The sequence below is a fragment of the Epinephelus lanceolatus genome, chromosome 18 (genome assembly GCF_041903045.1).
Source record: "Epinephelus lanceolatus isolate andai-2023 chromosome 18, ASM4190304v1, whole genome shotgun sequence".
In the NCBI taxonomy this organism is placed as follows: domain Eukaryota; kingdom Metazoa; phylum Chordata; class Actinopteri; order Perciformes; family Serranidae; genus Epinephelus; species Epinephelus lanceolatus.
The window spans coordinates 34,151,073-34,173,731 of NC_135751.1; positions in this window are offsets into that span (position 1 = coordinate 34,151,073).

A 22,659-nucleotide genomic window follows, 5' to 3' on the forward strand; every position below is an offset into this window, starting at 1 on the left:
TATTTCCATCACTTTCACCTTCATGTATTATTGGTATATCTCTACTGTGTCTCACCTGGGTCAGATTTAGCCACATCCAAACACCTCACCTGTTAGGCCTTGACTTTTTTGTCCATCCAAAGTATTCAGTGTTAAATAAGTAATTATAAAGTAAACAGCCATATGAAGAAATTATGCAAAATATATGGTTTAAAAAATGCAGGAAATCATTTAATAAATTATAAAATATTATTTCATCATTCTTGTTACCTCTGCCAGGGAGGTTTGGTTTCAGTTTTCTTGTCCTCAGAAATACGGAAAAACTACTGGCCCTATTTCCATGAATCTTGGTGGCAGGGTGAAGCATTTTGAAGCAGATCCAAATCACGGGCCAAATACAAATTATTTTTCACTTTTGTTAACTTTCCAGGTTGGGCATTTGGCCAAGGTCTGCGTTCTAATAGTGCCCTCTTAGATTTCATAATGTAGCCTGACTAGTTCATTTTTATTTCAGATTAAGAAGTGGAAATACATACATTATTAATTTTGAATGTCTTAAACGGCAATACATTTTTTTGGTCATGTAGCAGTAGAAACACAAAGACAAAACTGGCTTCATGCATTGTATATGATGAACGGACACATCCTGGAGCAACAGAGCAACTTCAGCATTTATTTCAAGACCTTTTTCTAACCGCCTGGAGAACATGAGTCCAATATTTCTCTGCTTTTAGCTCCATTTTTGTCTCCACTCAGCTCCTGAGGGATTTATCTGACACTAGCTGCTAAATTGTCCAGTCCAGCTAGCTAGCTGCTAACTGTCCGGGGTTGTCCCTATGTTCCCTAGGTCCTATGTTCACAAGGCTATGGCCTGGCTTTATGGTGAGTTTTGTGCATGTGTCTCATGATATAAACAAAGGGCTATCTTCACAGTTCGAATCACACAAAAAAACAAAGGGATATGGACATTTCATACGCAGTTTGAATGGTAAAAATCCATTTAGCCATTGTAGAGATATCAATGTGTAAAACCAAGAAAACCATCTTGCCTGCAAATTTAAAGGTGTAGGTTACATAGAATGTCGCATCAGTAGGCTCCAGAGAATCTGAACGGAGGTTATGCTGAAAGGGACCATCTTATGAGGCAGCTACGTGCTCCGTTATCTCTGATACTGAAGTGTATGCACTGATTGCACTCAGTCCAAGAACCAGATAGTTTACAATGTCTAGATATGGGAGTGGAAGTATACCAGTTTTTCCATTGTTACTCTTGGCAGCACTGAGTAAAGCCACGCCGTACCAATATGTGTTTCCATCGTCAGTTTAGATGTGTCGTGCCATGCCAAACTGGAGATGGACCTTCTCTGGCGTAGGTCCAAAAGCCGGGCTGCCTGCCCTCAAGCGGGTAGCAGTGACATCTTGCCCACCGTAGCCAACCCCGCTTCTCCCCAAAACAAGTGTTTGTGTTGCTGTAATACAGACTTGGGCTGCGAAGTATGGATCTCCATTGCTCATTGTGATTAGCTGCTTGACCACCATAGAGGGCGCAAGTAACACAAGATGGAGTCCCCAACCTCACATTCTCTATGAGCTGCAGGTGGGTGATTTCAACACATCAACTCAAGGAAGCATACGTTGACCATTTGACGGTGGTGTAGACAAAAACATCCCTGAGAACACAAAACTCTTTACAAGGTCTCCTTAATGTGTTGTAATAAAAGCGTATTGAGATGGGGAACACAGACCCTGCTAGCATAACGTTAGATACGCTGAAAGATGCTAACTTTGCTTTGCTTTTTTGCCATCAGTACCAAACTCTGCACGTATATCAGTCTGTACAGTGAAGGACAAACATCAAAGCCAAAAACATTTCTTGAGTGAAGCGGGCTAAAAGGTGCAGTCAGCGTCTGTACTCCACAGCGAATATCAACAATCTTTCTCCAAAATTACTGACTCCACCTTTTAGTCAGGGTCACAATGTCCTGTTTGCAACTCCGTTCAAAATCTTTGTGGAGTTGATACATTTTCAGACAGTTTAGAGTGTGATGAACCCAAAAACCAATGTTTCCATTTTTTTCAAAGTTTCTGTGGGGGCCATCTTGGACTCTCAAAATGGCGACCACCTATAACTTGTTTTTAGCTGACTAGCTCGTGATAAATCAAATCGGCGTCTGACTTACGTGGCTAATTGCATATTTTTTAAGCCCAGGAAACAGGACGATAAAGGTCAGTTGAGGCCCACTTTTGTGACAGGAGTCCCTCAGGTGAGCTTCCTACATACAGCAGGTGAGGGTCACCGACATCTGACCTCCCCACCACCTCCATCCCTGCTGCCCAGCTGTTCATGTGGCGGTTTCCAGTGCTCCAAGGTAGGTTGACCAGAAAGTATGGACTCCCAGCCAATGCTCCCCATTCACTGGCACACACACAGGCACAATAGCACCATTAAATATTCACAAGCATCTCTTCGGGTTAGGAGAGGGGGACTGAGTGGGAGGCTTTACGAGAACAGGAGAGAAAGAGAGGGGCTGTGAGTTGACACTGCTGGCCTTTAAAGATGCCTTAAACATGTCTCGTCAGAGCGAGTCGTGGATGGAGAGATTCTGTTTTGGAATAACCTGAATAGGAGAGGAATGATGGAGGGATAATATCGTGGAGGAAGAGAAGAAACAAAGGTACGGTCGATTGGGTGTGTATTGTGTGGAGCAGGCATGACACTTGATGCTGCTTGGCTCCATATGGCGTGGCTAAGAGTGAGTGTGCATGTATGTGAGTGTGTTTGTGTGGTGCCAGTGCATATGAGCCAGAACTGGGTGTTGAATAAGAGTTCTTTTATCAGCCTTGTTTCATTTAGTTTTTGGTGCCATCAGTGTGTTATTTAAGGCTGTAAACGGAATTTCTGACAGTTCGTTAAGGCTTGATGAGAAAAAGTGGTTTGTGAATTTACCACTCAACACTTGGCTCATTTTAAACAGGTAGATTTTAACCTGGGAGTTTTCTGTTTAAACCAATAATGATCCAACCATGTGCTTTTTTATTTGCCACAGAGTTGCAGTGATTATTCGATTAACAGTGTTGGGGAGTAGTTAACTACATGCAGTTCAGTTACTAGTTTAACTACAGTTTGCAGTCATTGGTGACTCAGGAGCTTTTGCAGGAGTTAAGAAATCTGATGACGTGTTTGTCCCTCCTAAGATTTTATTTGCTGATTACGATATGTAAACAAGTGCTGTATTTGTTGTTGTTTAAGTGGTTTACGCACGATACGCACTATCGTTTGAAAGCTACACTCCTCTTGGTTTGATTGTTGTGGGACGTTTCAAGATACAACCACCACAGCAGGCTCGACAAATGCGTCTGTCAAACAATGACAAACAATTATTACTCACCTAGGGACCAGAATTTGAATCCACATACCAATATTATCCAGACGAAACGGTGCCTACACAGCTATCAGTTCAGTTTTCACACACTGTCAGATGATGTAAATCTAGTGAAATATTTATTCCAAACACATTATTACATGAGGGTAAAATGGAGCGTGAGATGGATTTGCGGTTTGGCGTGGCATCTACAGTGATGCAGGCGCTGTGCCGGATCATCATGGTGAAGAGGGAGCTGAGCCAGAAGGCAAAGCTTTCGATTTACTGGTCTTACTGAATGATATCACAGATACAAGTGGCCAAAATGAGTTTCCGCCGTGGGGTGGCTGGGCTCAGCCTTACAGATAGGGTGAGGAGCTCGGACATCTGGAGGGAGCTCGGAGTAGAGCCGCTGCTCCTTCGCGTGGAAAGGAATCAGTTGAGGTTGTTCAGGCATCTGATCAGGATGCCTCCTGGGCACCTCCTGCTGAAGGTGTTCTGGGCACGTCCCACTGGTAGGAGGCCCAGGGCAGACCCAGAATACGCTGGAGGGATTACATATCTCATCTGGCCTGGGAACACCTTGGGGTCCCCCAGGAGGAGCTGGAAAGTGTTGCTGGGGAGAGGGACGTCTGGGGTGCTCTGCTCAGCTTTGCTGCCCCTGTGACCTGGCCTCGGATAAGCGGATGAAAAAGGATGGATGGATGGATATTATTACAGCCATTGATATCCACTACCAGCCATTGCATCGTCTCAAACATTCATATTTCTCCACATATTATCCATAATTTCTCTGTCCTGCATGTAAAAAACTGACTAGCCGGATACCAAGATGGAGGCGAACTCCTTGAGCCAATAGGAGCTTCCAGTGCTGTTGCTATGGCCACGATAGCCAACGAGGGCTTGTGTTGACCCAACATACATCACTCACATTTCCAGGGTTTAAAGCCATTGAAAGAAACAGCAATTGACCCATTTGGCCTGATGGCTTGTGGGTCTCCTGTAGGGATGGACGATATTGGATGATATTTGATATGCCGATATGTAACAACTCATTTGACTGATAACCTATACCAATATCGATATGTCCACTTATTTCTCTACCTAATTTTAGAGGTCATCAAATCTCTTCTGTAGTGGAAATAACATTATATTATGCATGGATACTCTTCAGCCCTGTTTCCACCAAACACTTTTGGTATGGTACCTTTAGAACCAAAAGTGTTCCTTCAGACATGGTACCTAGACCCTAGGTTCGCTTAGCAAACACCGCAAACAGTGCTCTTTCACGTGGGCGGGGTTGTTGTCACTCACTGCTCCGTCCTGCACTCACTGTATTTCCTCCTTTATCAGTCTGCACCTCGTTTATCGTCCACAGAACGAGGCTGCACGCCGACATTTTCAGAACAAAGTAAAACAGGCTGCAGTGAGAGTCTCTCTCCATGGGATATTTAAAAATAGCTGGTCTGTGTATTTAGTCCCTCTAAGGCAAGCTCAGGGGTTTAGTGTTGCTGTAGCCCACAGGAACGACGCTCTACGACACTTTTTTGTAAGTTCACATAATCTGGTTGAAATTAATATATATGAACGCTTGATGATCCACTCTTTACTAAAAGTGTATGTCATCCAAGAGAGACAATAAAAACTAAATTAATGGTCAAAGTTGTCAGGTTCAACCTTAAAAGTAGCCGGCAGTCGACCCAGTGAATTAAGTTATTTTTTCTCCAACTGCAGATGCAGCAAAACACCCTTTCATTTAATAGTTACAGTTTACTGATATATGTAAACCTGAATGTAACCTCACCACCAGTTTGACTGTAAGGGAGCTGGGAGGGACAATTCCAATAAAATATGTGATCATTATATAGAAGGTTGTTTTGTTTTTTAGTGAATTCATGCGTATACTTCTTCAATTCCTGGCTAATAGAATAGCAAATATATCAGCTATAGACAGAACTCACCAGCATTTGAGCCATGTATCTGCACCCTGATTACTTTGTCTCTTCTGCCCTCTTCTGCTTCAGTCTGCTCATTACATGAAGCTTTTGACCTGAGCTGAGAATCTAATCAGGTTTTCAGTGTGTGGGCTATTCCAACAGGGACCAACTAAACATCAGAGGGAAACATCTGATCTATACTTTCATTTAATTATAGACTCACTGAAGAGTGAATACAAATTTCTTGAGATACAGATGATCTATTTTGGCCAATAATGAAATCAGATGATACAATACAAGCATAACTACAAGCCATATTCTTACTGGCCTCATGGTACGCTATGAGTATAATTTCATATACAGTAAAACACATGATTTGACCAAGTTCTACATCCACATTTATTCAAATGACATTTAGATTGTGACTTTACAATACAGACAAAAAATGGATTTAAGCCCACATAATATACAGAACATCCTCAGAGCAGTTTTACTGCTTCATGTTTGTTTTCTCCTCTGTACACATAGATGCTGTACAATAGACTCAGCACAGACCTGTGTGGAGCTTACAGTATATTCTATACGCAAACAGGGAGTTAATGGACAAATGGATTAGTGGTCTTGTTTTTGTGTGTGTGAACCAAGCATACATTCATGAGGTAAAGGCTAACAGACTTTGTGGTGCACTATATTTGCCTTTATGTTAAGATAATCTCTTTTAAGGCCTTCAACAAATGATCAGGTTGTTTTCTGTGCATCTCATGTGCTGATGTTTGTCTATGGGATGGATTAGCTCATTGATCTCATTGATGTATACATAAAGAAGCAAACACTAATCCAGCACTCACTCATAGATTCAGAAGCAAACAAGTTAAATTTGCTTCTTTTTTAAAGAGACAGGCTGCATCATTAGACAGTGAACCACCATGTGAAGACTCAGACACCATATTGAAACATCTTTTTGCAAATTATGTCCACTGGATGTTCAGGGTTGTGATGCACACAGACACAAAGGACAATGAGTTTATCATGAAAGAATGTATTGAGGACAGCAAGAGAGTAATTATATATTGGACACATTCCCCCAGTATATATAAAAAATATTTTCTATGCTACGACAGGCAACCATGCATCATTGCTAATAATCATTAGCAAATTTTCAATAATTCATTTATTCATTCAAACCTTTATTTATAGACTCGGGAAATCAATTAAGGGAGACCCCCATTTTCAGTGATGCTGAGCATGAACAAAGACATTAAAAACAACCAATAAGCAAACAAGGAACCATCATGCATATCAATTATAACAGATACGAAATCATATAAAGTATCACTTAAAGTAGGAGTACAGTGTGTTATGGTGTAGATGTATAGTTAAAAGTATTTACACTCTGTGAAAACAAGATCTGAAATAAGGCATTTAAACACAGGTAAGGGTGGCAGAGTGTCCGAGTTTAAAGTCTTTTACAGATTACTCCATGTACAAGGAGCACTGTAAGAGAATGACATTCTTCCTAGTTCGGTTTTCATTTAGGGAGTGCTAAGCAACAACCTCTTTTGTGAATGAGTACCAAGGTTATATTATGTGAGGTCAGAGTTAAAAGGAATGAAATATAGGGTGGAAGCAGCTGCATCAAAGCTTTATCACAGATTTATTTAATCAGAATCATAAATAAACTTAACAAATTGCCATTATTATTATTATGGTTTCAGTATTAGATGTGCAACAATACTGTGTGTGGTTTGTCCAAGTAGTGTTGTTGTACCTCAGCAGGACAGGTGTTTTAGAAATAAATGCTGATGTCTTTAAAATGTTAGAATTATCAGATAGCCCATGTAAAGTTTGAGGTAAGTGTCAGTTATATTATGCTGCTTGTGTGATTGATGCAAACATCAATCTTAGGGCTGGCTCAGGCTTGCCCTGTACCAGCCCCTAGTTAGGCTAACTTAGGCCTAGTCTGCCGGAGGACCCCCCTATAATACACCGGGCACCTTCTCTCCTTCTCTCTCGTATTCTATTACTGCATCTTGCTAACTCGGCCATTCTGGATGTCACTAACTCGGCTTCTTCTCTGGAGCCTTTGTGCTCCACTGTCTCTCAGATTAACTCATATCGCAGCGGTGCCTGGACAGCGTGACGTGTGTGGTTGTGCTGCTGCCGTGGTCCTGCCAGATGCCTCCTGCTGCTGCTGCCATCATTAGTCATTAGTCATACCTCTACTGTTATTATACACATATGACTATTGTCACACATGTATACTGCCAGATATTAATACATACTTTCAACATATTGTACCACAGTAGCCAGAACTATAACTATAATATTATTACTTTCAATAATGTTGTTGTAACCTACTGTCATTACCTGCATCTCTCTCTCTCTCTCTCTCTGTCTCATTGTGTCATGCGGATTACTGTTAATTTATTATGCTGATCTGTTCTGTACGACATCTATTGCACGTCTGTCCGTCCTGGAAGAGGGATCCCTCCTCAGTTGCTCTTCCTGAGGTTTCTACCGTTTTTTTTCCCCGTTAAAGGTTTTTTTTTGGGGAGTTTTTCCTTATCCGCTGCGAGGGTCATAAGGACAGAGGGATGTTGTATGCTGTAAAGCCCTGTGAGGCAAATTGTGATTTGTGATATTGGGCTTTATAAATAAAATTGAAATTGAAAATTGAATTGAAATTGAAACAGTAGTAGCTTTCATTTATTGCTTATTTGTATAGTGTGCTGCAGTGGTTCCCTATTGGTGGGTCGTGGTCCAGTAGTGGGTTGTGGGTCCATTCTCAATGGACTGCAAATGACTTGCGAACGTGTAAGGTTTGTAAAACAAATACTTTTTTTTTTTTTGAAGTTCAGAAATTTCTGGCACATTGCTTCATTTCAAAGTACCATTTCCTGCTGTAGAGTGAGTGACTAACAGCCAGCTACTTAATGCAAGTATGACGCTGAATATATTAAACCATGTGGACCTTGAAGTAATAACTAAGGAGAACTCTGGACACCGTGGCTAGACCAGTTGGGAACCAGTGGTATACTGTACAGCTGTACTTCCTTATCAGGGTTCAGTGTTTTCTTGTACCAGCCCAGTCTGATGAGTGAGTCAGAAATCTACTTGACAAAGTCAATTCTGTCCCCTGTGCAAAATGTTTTATTTATTAGCAGTTATCAAATAACAACAAAAACTTAGATGTCATGTTTAATCTTTATTTATTTAACTTACTTAGAACAAGGACACAGGATGTCATAGATGTGTAGCAACAAAAACAGTGTGTTCAGTTATTTTTTAGCTGTGACCAGCAGCTCTACAGCTTGCTCTGTCCATCGGTCCACAAAAAGTTCCCTACCCTTTGGCGGCTGCAGTTTTTGCACTATGAGGCTAAATTTGGCGTAGAGGGCGAGGTGGTGCAAATTCACACTTGTTTACCAGGCAAGTGAGTTGCTCGATTTACTGGCCAGACGTGGCATTTTACTCACCCCCGCAATCATTTGCAGGGCTCAGTCTGTTGTCTGGCTACGGCCATGGCCAATACACGTGTGTGTGTGTGTGTGTGTGTGTGTGTGTGTGTGAGAGAGATGCCCTTTGTGGTGTGTGTGTGTATGTGAGGAATTCTGATAAGGCTCGTCAACACACACACACAAATGTTTTACAACCTATTGTCGCTTAAAGGGATTTACAACAAATAACTCTTAAGGCTCTGACGTCTGGACACCAATGTAGGAGGATGATAGCGTGTGTGTGTGATCCTGCCATTAACGCACAATGGTTTTACACAGTTGTTTACTCAGGCACTTACAGGAGCGGAGGGCGGGTGATAGCGCTACACACACACACACACACACACACACACACAGCAGGAGTACAACAGTGCAGCATGTTTACTAAGAAACCTAATCGCTGCATGCTGTACCACTGATGCATGGACTGATGTACAGAGTGGTCTTCTACCTGCACCAGCTCATGACTGTACTCACTATTGTACATTTGTTCTGTGGATGTTCAGGTAATCACTGAAGCCTCACTGAAGCCACAGAGGGTATGATTACCATTAAAGGCCCATTGTGTATCAAGATGGGCTGTATGATTCAAGGAAAGGTGTGTGTGTGTGTGTGTGTGTGTGTGTGTGTGCAGAGGGCTATAAAACATGAACAGAGGGTCCAGAAGAGCAGCAGGACACAGTGCAGACAGTCAGTACGATTTTTACTCCAGATAGCGAGTAGGTCCACCAGACATTATTTGCATATCTGTGGATGTAGGAGCTGTAAATATCAACATCTATCACTCATATAAACAGGAAAGGTAAGCTCTAACAATCCCAAACACTGACTGTAATTGAGAAGGTGTGGCAGTTCAAAAATTGCAGTTTAAGAATTTGTGTTTGTGCTTGTTGTAGCTGAGGTGAGTGATGTTCAGGCAGCCCAGTGGTCCTGTGGGCAGCAGATGTTGAGGGCTGACTACTCTATAGTTGAAGTATGCGTAGGTGTGTGTAGACGGGGGCATCGGTGTCATCAGTGTATTAAAATGTATTAATTGGCCCTGAAATTTTATGATTTACATTGTTTATAATTTTGGTCACACTTTCAAACTTTAAAAAGCTCATCAAGGCTACACAGGTGGCTGAACGACTACACATCACAGCTGTGCTGATGAAATCCAGAGGTATGATATTTGTTGCTGCTGTTGACAAAGATTTCACCTCCATGCCATCTTTGCATGTAAATTCTTCTGGTTGGTTGGTGGTAAACCTTTATATAACAAAGTACTACCATGATTTACTATTGTAGTTCCATACCCAAACACACCGAAGTTGGAAGAATGACTTCCCACGTCTGGAAGTGGGAACATCTGAGATGCACTTTAATGCAGCAAAGTCCCCTGTATGAGCCGAGCTCCACAAACACTGGATCCTACATTGTCTGGTGCCAGACAATTGTCATTCAAATTTCCCTATATATACTTGTCTCTGTGCATATAGATTTTTGTTGTGTGACCTTTGACAAATTGGTGATGGCACTTTCTGCAGATTTGCGCTTCTCGTCAGTTGTACAAGTCAACCAAGTAGGTCTGCTGAGTCAATACTAGCTTGTTATTTTTATGTGTTAGGATGCTTTCACACCTGCCCTGTTTGGTTCGGTTCATTCAAACTCAAGTTCGTTTGTCCCCTAAGTGTGGTTTGTTTGAGCAGGTGTGAACACAGCAGTCGCATTTGGATGCGCACCAAAACAACCACACCGAGATCTTCTTGAAGAGGTGGTCTCAGTCCGGTTACAAATGAACTCTGGTGCAGTTTGTTTGTGGAGAGAAGGTGTTCCGACCTGGATGTGAACCAACTGCAGTCACATGACACATTGTTTGGGTTAAACATGAGCATGTTACAGTCCTGGAGGATTATTAATGTGCACCTCCTCCTGTACTGCCTTAATATGCACATTCAGCACATCCAATGCATCAAAACATTGTTTTCTAGTTGGAGCCACGCCTCGTTTTCAAACTGTATGGTTTGACTAAAATGAACAATGACAGCAATATAGTCCACGATGAGCAGCGCTAAAATCAACCTGCGTAGTTGTCCCTCCATTGTGACATTACAAAGTGTCACATTTATCTTGCAAGTGTACTCTTCTTCAACGTTTGCTTTACTTCCTGGATTTTTCCCACATGGAAATTCTGACCAATCAAGATCAGCTTTCTCACACAAGGCATTTTATCTGGTCCACTTGTAAATGGTGCCGTGAGAACATGAACCAACTCTAGACAATTATACAACTTTGTGACAAAATTAGTCCCTGATTCAGACCAAAGCAAGACGACTCTAGGTCTGAAAGCACTCTTAATGTCATTTTTTGAAGTGTTCGGACACCCAGGACATCTTGAATGTCTGTCTTCATACCCACCCGTGTGTAGTTGGCTACTCTGTTTCTGCATCACAGCATCAGCTGAATTCCAAAAACCGCCTTCTTTAACACATAAGTTGTCTGTATCGATGTAGCAATGGAAGAATCAGCCTATGTAAAGTTTCAGTACCCAAAGTCAGAGCTTGCGTTTAGTCTTATGGTTGATGGCGCAGCTAAACGCTGGCATTTCAATTCACTTGTAACAAAAACATGAAGGTCAAAGGGAGCATCTCATATTCAGGTTTATTAATAGCATTCTATGCAGCCAAGTGATGGTGTTTGATCCTCTGTGGCAGGTCGTCAGTGTGTTAGCGGCCGCTGGCGTCTCTCCATTGTTAAGTCACTGAGTAATCTGGCAGCGAAGGTTGAGACCTGAATGGGGCTTAAGGCTTACAGGAAACCTGAGTCCAGCCTCCTCATCCTCCTGCCTCACCTTCTCCATCTGAAAAGACGCGCTCTCTCTTACTCTGTCATAGTTTTAATAATCAAGTTAAAATTTTCCAGAGGTAGAGTAATGTGTACTAAATAATGTCTGGGTGCTGTGACTTTGACCCTCATAACTCCCTATATTATCATCCTTATTACCGTCCTTTTCACACCTCAAAGTCCGAACCAAAGTTTGCTTTTTTGTAACACAGCATACATGGTTTCACATTGCAATTATGTGAGCGCACTTCAGAACTATACATGTCATACCTATGTCCTGTTGTTGTCACCTACATAGCTCTCACGTTCTCTCGTATCCTATCTCCTTCATCCTCTCAGAAACAATTGAAAAGTGTCAGTGTTTCTGGGGGATTTCCTAACTGACACTTTCTTATATCCGTCTATGTGTTAGCGCTGCTCATTTTGTTATGTTAAGCTGTTCATGGACAAACTGAAACCTACACTGTACATTTACTACCACTGTACAACTTCACTGCTAGTTTCTCCTCTGCTCTGATCGCCAACACCTGTCTGCTCTGAGCACAGCCACTAACACGTTTCTCAGTTGCCAAACCATGCACACACACACACTACACACTGAGGCACTACACTCTTGTCACCAAAACTTCCTGTAGTTGGTCAAAATGTCCAAATCATCCAAAAACTGTTTTCACACCAGAAACAAACCCGTCCATGATTCAGTTTGATCCAGACTGAGACCCCTTTTTACGTTGGACCAAGGTTCGGTTGTGTGGTCCTGGGGAGGTTTCACACCTGGAATTTTGGCTTGAATTAAACTGAAGCCCCAAAGTCTGGACCAAATGAGGCATGTGTGAAACGGCCCTACATGTTTAAGGATGATAATGTCTGCTTTGGTCCACACTGAAATATCTGAACTCCTATTGGATGGATGGCCATTAAATTTTGCCTCAGGATGTATTAGAAAAACTGCGGTGAACCCTCGACTTTTTATCTAATGCCACAAGCAGTGGTTCAACTTAGCCAATAATGTAATCAAATACTACCAAAGCTAATAATATACCCATCAGCACCATCTGTACATTGTACTTTAGTGGTAATCATAGACTGTATGGACGAAGCTACCATGACATCACTCATTGGTGTGTAGACTCCCATTTTGAAACCTTGACTTTAGCATTTTAGTTGTTGGTTGTTTAGAGGTAGAAGTGACCATATTTGGATGCGAGGTTGGAGCTGTGGAGGAGCGAGGGGTGGATCCGACTCAGCCTGTCACTCAAAGCAGCCACACCCTTAAATATCTGTAACTTTAAGCCTTAATAAAATGTAAATTGGTGACTTGTATAGAAATTAAACCTCAGTAAAGTTGTCATGAAGGGGTAAAATTAGCTAGAAAGACCAAAATAATCCTTTATACCAGGCTGTAAACGTGTTTGTTTCTGCTGTAAAGTTGGATTTTTTAACACGGGGGTCTATGGGGATTGACTTGCTTTGGAGCCAGCCTCATAAGGCCATTCAAGGAACTGCAGGTTTTGGCACTTCTGCGTTTTCAGCCCTGGAGGTTGCTGCGAATGTTAGCATGCTAACTTGTTAAACTGAGCTGGTGAACATGGTAAATATTATACTTGTTTAGAATCAGCTTTGTCTTAGAGTCTCACCTTGAGAGTCCAGCTCAGGCTGTTTCTCGTTATTTTGTGTGTTTGTTTACTTTTACTTGCATCATAGTGAGAACTAAAAAACATTTTTTACCAACACTGTGAGGACAGTTTGGAAATTGAGGACATTTCAGTTGGTCCTCACTTTTTGAAAGGCCTATTTAAGACTTGGTTTTAAAGGCCAGGTTATAGTTAGGTTTAGGTTTGGTTGGGGTTAAAACGCAGTGCTCTGAAAAGAGAGCTCCGAGGGGCATGGGCTCTCGGGGAGTGGTAGTATGGGATTTACTTAAAAATGTCCTTTTATGAGTCCTGATAGGTGTTGGAAGGGCCCCATGAACATTACAATAATTTAAATTTTTGGATAAAATCTGAGGGTACTGGGCCACTGCACACGTGGGGCAACAGGAACTTTGTTATTTATTAGCGATGCTCCCATCCCCCAGGGTCTCTGGAGAAATAACCTGGCGACTGTAGATGAAATTTATGAGATAAATTAATAGATAAGTAGGTCCATGAATAAATAAATAAATAAACAAATTGATCATTAAATAGGATTTATTATAAATTGTCTGAACAAGTGTTGAATTGAAATAAAGAACCTGATACAAAGATGCATGTGTGGGGTTAAAATAGGTCAAAAAACAGAGGGCACATGTTTAAAAAAAATGCACAACAGAAACACACAAAGCTAAGTGCTTGTTAAAAAGAGTAAGTGCTTAAAAGATGTAGAAACTTAAACTTAAAAATTTAAAACTGCATATACACATGAGCGATATCAGAGTTCAGGTTACAGTTAGGTTTAGGTTTGGGTTAAGGTAAGTGGTGGAGATGTCAATGAGGGTCCTCACAAAGATGGAAGTACAAGGATGTATGTGTGTGTGAGTCACTAAACCGTGCATTGTTAAGTGGATGTGAAATATATGATGACACGCATTTGGCTCAAACCCGCAGTGTGCGTGATGTATTGTGTGCAGTGTGTGTGTTCACATGTATTGCAGTTGCAACGTGTGGGTGTGTGCATGCTTTCAAAACCCCAAATAATGTGTGTGTGTGTAGCTGTCAATCTCTAGCCTCTCCAGATGATTCAGAGTCGATGCTGCATTCAGCGATCGCATGCAATCTCCATTATGAGACATACTGCCTGAGTGTGCATGTGTGTGTGTTCACCCATAGTCATTAAATGAGCCTGTTGGCTGTGCTCTGCTCAGGTGATCTCCTTTATTAGTCGTGTGTCGCTGAGTGCGTCTGCTGAAAGCGTGTTGTCAGTGATTGGCACGTAGACGAAGAGACTCTCCCCTTCATCTCTCACTCTCGTGCTCGGTCCCTATTGTCTCTCTGTCACTCTCTGTCACCCCTCCATCTTCTGTTTCTCAGTATAACCATCTTAATCTCTCATTTTGTCATTCCCTCTTTTGACTTTGTTTTTTTCACACCATTTTGTTAAATCCTCTCAGTGCGTGCCTTTCTTTCCCTCTCCTTCCTTCTCCTTCCCACTTGTTTTTCTGCTCAGCATCTTTTCAGCGTCTGTGTAATCTGCAGTTCATTCATCAGCAGTTTGTTGATGCACCTCTCTCCTTCCCTCTGTCTCCCTTTTCCCTCATTACCTTTCCCCACCTCCTTCATCTCTGTCATCCGCGCTCTATTCATTACCAGTTCACTCAGTCAACAGACCACATCAGCCAGACAGCAGATACATATCACACATATCGAATAGATCTCTCAGTGTGTCTCTTTACCTGTTTGGTGACCAGCCGCCTTCACCTTGTGTATATGTGTGTGTGTAGCTGATGAGACAGGAAGGAACTTTTGAACTTTCCTCTGTGCCCACTCACTCCCTTTATCCCCTTATCTCAGTCTGCAGTTAGACGATACCGACAACTGCTGTTGTTATTGCTGTGCAGCCTGTAGACAGTTTAGAGTTTTGTCATGGTCGCTGCCCCCGGGGATACGTGATACAGATTTCTGGTCAGATCCTATCTTGGGTCAAGACTATTAGTCCCTCCAACTCCAGCTGGCGAAGAGAAAAGTCAGAGGTGGACCTGTTAACTGTAATTGACATAAATGATCAAGATCTTTCTTTTGTTTTTGGAAATGTTTCCATGTTGCTAAATGTCTGTATTTAATATTTTAGTGTTTATCCGGCTGTTGTCAGAAGTGTTTTTCTGTCTTTTGTTATTTGCTCTCCGTCCGTCCTCCATCTGCTCTGTGGTGTCTGGCTGTTAACCCCTGACACCAGCCCGTATGTATAATACATTGGTTGGGGAGCAGGCCGGGGCGGGGTTGACCCTTTGTGATATATTTAGAGCGGTGTGCGATGAATGTTTTATCCATGCTGCGTAGGCAGAACACAGGGCAGCCATTAAACATTCATATCTGCCACTGAGATGACCTCCTGGAATATCAGCCCGTCGTCAATGAATTAACATCAGATCATCATCAATGAGCGAACGTCAGCACGTCCTCAATGAATCGACATCTGCAGTTTATGTCATGCCATCACACCCTACACATGCCCATGTTACACTCTGGGAGGGAAGAGATGTGTGTGTGTGTGCATGTGTTTCAGGTACAGTGATGAAAATAAATATTTATAATAAATAAAATAAAATAAGTAAAATAATTTAAAAAATAAACATATAGAGGATCATGGCAACATCAGGACGTAAGGAATGACAGGAAACATCTGGCGCTTCACTTTTGTTTTTTAGCTCAAAATTAGGCTCTATTATATGAATACTGAGGGATGGTTTTGGATTTACATGGTCACTTAAGTGCAGGGTTCCCACCAGGGTAGGAAATTAGCACCAGCCACCAGTCTAATGCCAGTAAAATATGCAAGTTGCGTCTAGATTTGCTTTATTGACCAGCCAAAAAAAAAACCAACTGGTAATCTATCCAGCGGCTGGTAGATTTTAGAATCCAGCAGCCACAGTGACAGGTGGACTAAGAAGTTAATTAACCCTGGTTCCCATGGTCATGAAATTAATGGAAAAGTTGTGAAATTATAAAAACTGTTTACTAGGCCTGGAAATAATTTGGAGTTGACAGAATGTTTCAGAGAAGTTTTGGCTGTTATTTAAAATATGTTCATAAAAATCCCAAAACATGTTAAATGCCACACAAAATATGTATTACTAATCTAAATCCTCGCTGTGCCATGATTGCTGAAACATTTGAAACGTCATCATTGCCAAGGCCTCCTTTGGGTCTCTGATCCAGCTTGACAGGAAAGACTGACCGGACATGATGGCAATTGATCAACCTTAACTTAAAAAGGTATTACAAATGCTCAGGTTCAGGCAAAGTTGCAAAACAATTATGAGACATGTCTACAGAACAAACATTTGTTTACCAAAAAATGTATAGAAACTTAGGAAAATTGTTATCCAAACACATAAAATTGCATTGACATCTTTCTTTAAGATTTTTGTTTTTTTATCCCCCCAAAAGGGGCGTGGCCTTGACGTTGTGTATAGTACCTGTATGCAGAGGTGGAGGACTCTAGTCACATGACTCGGCTCGTGTCTTAAGACTTGCTTGACTAACACTGATGAAAGACTCAACTTGACTTTGACTTGGTTATTATGACTTGACTTTTACTTAAGACAGATGACTTGAAAGGACTTCACTTTTTTATTTTCTACATGTTGAGAAGTTTTGTTTTTAAAAATATGATAACGCATATTTCGCAGCAGGGGAGTTGCTTGAGGCTTGAAGGTTATGACTTGAGACTTACACATGTGTGACTTACATCCCAACTCCACCTTTCTGTGCTGGTTTGGTCTATTGGTGCATGCAGCTAGTTGGCAGTGGGAATCTCTAATTAGCAAGTGGAGTTAGCAGCGTGAGCAATTTTCTTGTCCACAAATACCTGTGCAACATTGTATGGCTGCAACATCATATATGTCCATCCATTTTGAATACTTAAATAAAGTCATGGAATTGTAACTGGGGTAAAGTATTATGGAAAAGTTTTGAAAAGTCATTGGTAGTCTTAAAAAGAAGATCCCGCACACCACTCTTACTCAGCTTCACCATTTATTAGGTACACCGATGTTTCAGTCCCCCTGGACCTTTGTCAAGAGTAGTTTTTTTTTTTTTTAAAGATATGTTTTTGGCCATTTTAGCCTTTAATTGATAGGACAGATAAGTGTGAAGGAGGGAGAGAAAGGGGGAATGACATGCAGCAAAGGGCCACAGGCTGGAGTTGAACCCGGGCTCTACCACTAAGCCACTGACGCCCCTGTCAAGAGTAGTTTAACAAATAAATCGTGAAGATGAGCAAGAGACGTAAGAGATACTTTCCAATGCACCTGCATTTGAGACAGATGTGCAGATATCTCCCTTTAAGTCAATTCATTGGTAAAAATCTGTGGCAGCCTCATAATGGAAAGTTGCTGTAAATTAATAACTGCAGTTTGCTGGAGAGCTTGACTTATTAAATGTTAATTTTTAATCCTTTATTTAATTTAATAACCCACATACAGTACATTGCCAGTTTGAAGTCCTATGTTGTATTTTCTTGCATCAAACATGCCCATATGTACTTTTGGATTGTTCATACTGTTAAAAACTTCTGCGGACATTATAGCAGGCATCACTCTCAGCTGTGGTCCATGCCTCTCTCATTGGTGTGCGTGTTTTGGCTCTGCGTGGCTTCGCCTCTCAGACACAGTTTAGCAACAGCTCAGCCAGCCTGCATTATTCATACAGGAGCGAGCCAGCAGATAGAGTTACCCCGAGGCAGTATAGCTGCTGCTTTAAGGTGCCCTTTGCAACTGTATTATAGGGATACACACTGATGCACATGCACACACACACAGACATACAATACATATGCTCATATGTGCATACACATGAGCTGAGGGTAACGATGAGGCCTCAAGTCGAGGCGAACAAGGATGCATGAAGCGGCAGTAACCAGAGAGAGATGCAGAAGGTTGCAGGAGGTCACAAAGGCAAGCTGACGTGGATGTGGGAGGATACAACTCGCATACACACTCACTCTCAGACAAAGAGGAGGACACCCCTGAAGGCCGAGACTCACACGGACGCACGCACATCGACTCTCCTTGTTGGGGGGGACGTCCTGCCAAAGTTGGTGCGGCGGCCAAGATGAGGATTCACCGCTGGACTCACAGGACGCACTAACAATGGGAGACACACAAAGGACTACACAGACCCTGTCACTGGGATATCAGGGTCTTTTATTCACCGTGTGACCCTGGGAAGTTACTTACAAGCCTGTTAAGAGGAACAAGGACAGAAATGTGCAAGTGTTTTTGCTATGCAGGCTGGACTTCAGTGGAAAAACTCCAGAGGCAATAAGTGGGTAAAACTGAGAGAGACTGTAACCAGTGAGATTAATTCTTCTCACAGGTAACATTTTAAATTCAGTAAGCATCTGCCTCTTCTTATTTAACACTCTTAAAGAGGTTTCCGTCTCTTTTTACTCACACAGAGACAACAGCTCTTTTGCTGAGGCTTGAAGACCTACTGTAATGCGAGCAAGCACTGATGGCTGAGATTCCGACTCCATTACTAGATCGTGTTTTGAAGGACTGGGGTTTGTGTTTGTCTCTGTGTGCATTATAGAACAACTGACTCGGGACAGAGTGCTCCACTGTGTGTGTTTCTGGGGCGTCACATGGACGGATCAGATGGAGGAAAAAGGAGAGAAGACGTGAAAAGCATTGGGACAGAGAGGATGTTGCTACTATTTAGACTCATATCAACATTGACCTGCTTTAGCACATTTTGGGATCTCGTTCTTCCTCTTCTTGTTTAAAATGATTTGAGCAAGAAGACATCATGCCACCTAAAAAAGGTGACGCAAAATCAGCTGCCAAGAAAGGCAAGTCAGAGGAGCCAAAGAAGGGAGGAAAGGATGATAAGAAGGGAGGGAAAGATGACAAGAAAGGGGGAAAGAAGGCAGAGGAGCCACCGGCTAAGGGGAAAGGGAAGGATGATGGAAAGAAGGGAAAGGGAAAGAAGCCTGCCAGCGAGTCAGAGGAAGGGTCAGAGGAAGAAGAAGAGGAGATGAAGACTGAGGAAGATGAGGAAAGTGAGGAGGAGGTAGTTGTCAAGAAGGATAAAGGAAAAGGGAAAGCAGCTCTAAAAGGTGCATCCAAGGCCATGGCTGTGAAGGGATTTAAGCCTGCTAAACCACCTCTGTCTGATGATGATGATGAGGAGGATAGGAAGCCTCAGATGAAGAAAGGGATGGGTGCAGTAAATCTGAAAAAGATGAGTGATGTCAACATCAGAGGAGCCTCCAAGGCCATGATGGGCTTTGCTGCAGAGGGACAGAAAAGGGGCACTGCTGCAGCAAAAACACAAAAGACACCAGATGTCAAGTCTCACCTCAAAGGAGCCTCCAAAGCCCTCTCAGGCCTTGCAGGGAAGTCCACTCCTTTTACCTTGCCCTCTAAACAGCCGGCAGAGAAAGCGAAACCAAAGAGAAACCTCAAAAGCACCTCTCGTCTTTTCCTACGACTCTCCAAGAAAAAGAAACCCCCTTCTGGTGGTAAACCGTTACTGGGAACCAGCAAGCTTTTAGCTGGGTTTGGGGGTAAATCATCTGCTGACAAAAAGCCAGGTCTGTCTGGCTTCAGCTTGTTTAATAAAAAGGAGGCTCCAAAAGAAACCACACCACCTAAAAAGACAATAAATCTATCCGGTTTAGGGGGCAAGGGGAAAATGGCAACAGAGGCAAAGGGACTGGGAGGGAAGTTTAAAGGCATGTTTGGGAAAAAGAAAGCAGGATCAGATTTTAAGAGTAAAAGCTGGATGTTAGGAAGGATAGCTGCAGCATCTAACTGGCTGACAGGGAGGTTCCTGACTTCTAAGGGCCAAGGTCGCCTGGGGGCACGAGCAGGAGGTAGGGGACAAAAGAGTCTGTCATTTGCTAACAGGAACGCTAGAGGGAGAGAGACTCATTATTACAATGAGGCCTATGAGTATGACGATGATGAGTATGGATATGATGAAGATTACCACAGCAGGGGGAGACCTAGAGGCTACATGAGACAAGCCTATGACCCCTATGACCCTTACGGAGAAGACCTGGATTACTATGATGATGACGAGTGGGAAGATGAATATGGTTACTACGATGATGAGGGCAACTTTTATTATGATGATGAGTTTTACTATGAGGATGACGTGGATTACTACGGTTACCCTTATGGCTATTATGAGGATGAGTATGAAGATTACTATGGCGATGAAGGGGTAGAGTATTTCTATGGTGAAGATGGAATGCTGTATGCAGTGGAGCCAGAGCCATATGGCTACTATGGTAGTGCCATGGATGGTTACTATGACCCATATGACCCTGAGCCATATGGAGATTACTTTGACTACAATATGGGTTATAACTATGGGAGTCACCCGTATAGCGTGATGAATGGTGGTTATGATGTTGTTCCAGGCCTTTATAATGACCCAATGCTGGGATATACAGACCCTGCTGCTGTTTATAACCCCTATCAGCAATCTTTCTATATGGATCCTGGGCAGGATCCAGGCGATATAGGACAGCTATATGGACAGGAGCAGCTGTCTTACCCTCTTCCTGAGCCATTTTCAGCAGAGCAGTTCAGGGTCCCCAGGCCCCAGGTCAAGCTATTTGGAAAAGATAGACTAGAGGTGGAAACCCTGCCGCCACCTCCTCCTACTCCTCTTTATTCTCAGCCAGCTTCCCCCATGTTCCCCCTTCCCTCCCCAGCTCTTGCCCTCAACAATTTGGAAATGATGTCCGATATAAGTTATGAGCAGCCTCTTCCTACATACCCTCCTGCACAGCCCCCTTACCCCGCTGCCATGAACCAACAACAAATCCCCATACTTCCTAGACAAGCCCCCTCGCCACTACAATTTGCACCCCAAATGTACCAACCAACCCTCCCCCAGGACCCACAAATGTTTCAGATGGGGCAAATGCCACCAATGGTTGCACAGATACAGCCACCAATGCCTCCGCTGATGCCTTCACCACTACATTCACCAATGGCCTCACCCAGGCCAGTGCGACGAATGAGTCCCCTTCCATCGCCACAGCTGTCAATTAGGCCAGGATCAGTTAGGGCGATGCCACCTCCTTCACCCCGCTTCTCACCACATCACATGGACTTTCAAACAGGCATCCAGTCAGATCCACATTTCTCCCCTCGCTTACAAAGGAGAGGACCTCATCGGGCCTCAGTGGCAGGCCAGATGCAGACTTCCCAGAGGCGGAGGCCCCCCAGCCCACCTCCTTCCCCATCATTCCAGAGGAGAGGGATGTCAGTTAGAGCTCAGCCATCCTTGTCAAGAGGAAGGGGGGGAGCTGGTTTACGCAGAGCTCCATCAACAGTCCGACCCCAATCCCCCCTTTCGAGCCCTCTACCTTCACCCCGGGGATCACTGAGGAGGAGAGCAAGCCCACCACCTTCCCCAAGACTCTCTTTCAGACAGCAGCCCCCTCCTGATGCTGTTCCTCTGCCACCTACCAGACCGCATATGTTCAAAGGTAGAAAACAAACATCCAAGATGAGGCGTTCCCCATCTCCTCCCCTCCCGTCCCCACAAAGACGTAGCCCGCCTCTACCAGAGAGATCTCAGTCTCCCCCGCAAACCTTCCGGCCCACCTCTCCCCATCGTCCTCCTTCTCCTTCCCCATCAAGAATGACCAGTCGCCCCCTTCCAACCCGGTCCTCTACTCGGAGGCTGAGGGGTGGTGTTGGTGGCCGAGCTCATGTGCCCATGGGGGCCGTAAAACCCTCTCCAGCTAATCCCTACTTACAGAGACGCAGTAGACATGGACCCCCTGTCACTCAGCATGTAGCCCCATTCAGGTCCTCTATCCATAGTGGCACAGCCCCTCCCTCAGGACAGATTGGGGGTGTAGCTGGAACACCCATGTTAGCCAGGGCAGGCTCCCGCCCTGCAGGATTAAGGGAGTCAAAACGAATTGGTACTAACCAAGGAGGCTTCCACAGACCTGTAGGTAGGGGACAGCCACTAGTTCGTATGCCCAGAAACCAGCCCTCTCTTCAGTCTAGGCAGTCATTCAGAGGACCTCCTCCAGTGCCACCTGTCTCTCCCCAGCCGTCTTTGAAACAGAGTGGCCCTCTATCTCCCCAGCCATCAGTGCGTAGGCTACAGAGTAGACCTCCATCTCCACTACCACTGCAACGTCCATCTCCTCTGCCCTCGCGTTCAGCCTCTCCCATGCACCATATGTCTCGCCCACAGTCCCCCTTTCCCCACAGGGCTATGAGTCCCCAGAATCTAGGACCATCATCTTTTCAACCTCCATTACGTCAACCTGGTCTTCCTCCTGGTACTCTCCAATCATCTCAGGGTATCACCCAGCATGACTACACAATGATGGAGCCGGGACCCTCCCCAATGCTTACAAATGCTTTACCAAACCATCAGGTTG